Source organism: Schistocerca piceifrons, chromosome 9, assembly GCF_021461385.2.
Source record: "Schistocerca piceifrons isolate TAMUIC-IGC-003096 chromosome 9, iqSchPice1.1, whole genome shotgun sequence".
Taxonomy (NCBI): domain Eukaryota; kingdom Metazoa; phylum Arthropoda; class Insecta; order Orthoptera; family Acrididae; genus Schistocerca; species Schistocerca piceifrons.
Genome location: NC_060146.1, coordinates 180,611,790 through 180,612,462, shown reverse-complemented (window position 1 = coordinate 180,612,462; position 673 = coordinate 180,611,790). Strand labels below are relative to the sequence as shown.

At 46.2% G+C, this 673-nt stretch overlaps 1 non-coding gene across 1 annotated transcript; it reads left to right on the top strand.

The window, feature by feature from the left end:
- The first annotated feature begins 230 nt into the window (after window positions 1-230).
- On the top strand, window positions 231-305 carry Trnas-cga. The gene has a single exon. It is a non-coding gene; the product is annotated as a tRNA-Ser (tRNA).
- Window positions 306-673: the final 368 nt, after the last annotated feature.

Sequence of the window (673 nt, the reverse complement as noted above, 5' to 3'; positions counted from 1 at the left end):
TTATGGGCCACTGAAAATGCTTCACAGATAAAAGAAGCGAAACGCGTATAGCAATAAACAAACTTTCTTCTGGAAACATCCCCCAGGCTGTGGCTAAGCCATGTCTCCGCAATATCCTTTCTTTCAGGAGTGCTAGTTCTGCAAGGTTCGCAGGAGAGCTTCTGTAAAGTCTGGAAGGTAGGAGACGAGGTACTGGCAGAAGTAAAGCTGTGAGGACGGGACGTGAGTCGTGCTTGGGTAGCTCAGTTGGTAGAGCATTTGCCCGCGAAAGGCAAAGGTTCCGAGTTCGAATCTCGGCCCGGCACACAGTTTTAATCTGCCAGGAAGTTTCACATCAGCGCACGCTCCGCTGCAGAGTGAGAATCTCATCCTGTCTTCAGCTAGTTGCATAGACGTAACATACCTCCACGAAACAATCGCAATCGTGATGTTTTACCATGATTGTCGTGACGTTAGTAGAAAAGACAGATAGTACCACAGCAAGTCTCCAAAGTGAAGTTTGATGTTGTGAAATTCTATTAAGTGGCTATAATCAAACTACACGTCATCTTGTGGTTGTGGCTCGATTTCACTGTAGTAAATGGTAGGGAGAGATTAAAGCGGCTGTACAATCGGTCAGTAGTAGCATACTAAAGACCCTTCCTAACGCCTAAGTGCAGATCAGCCTGAAATC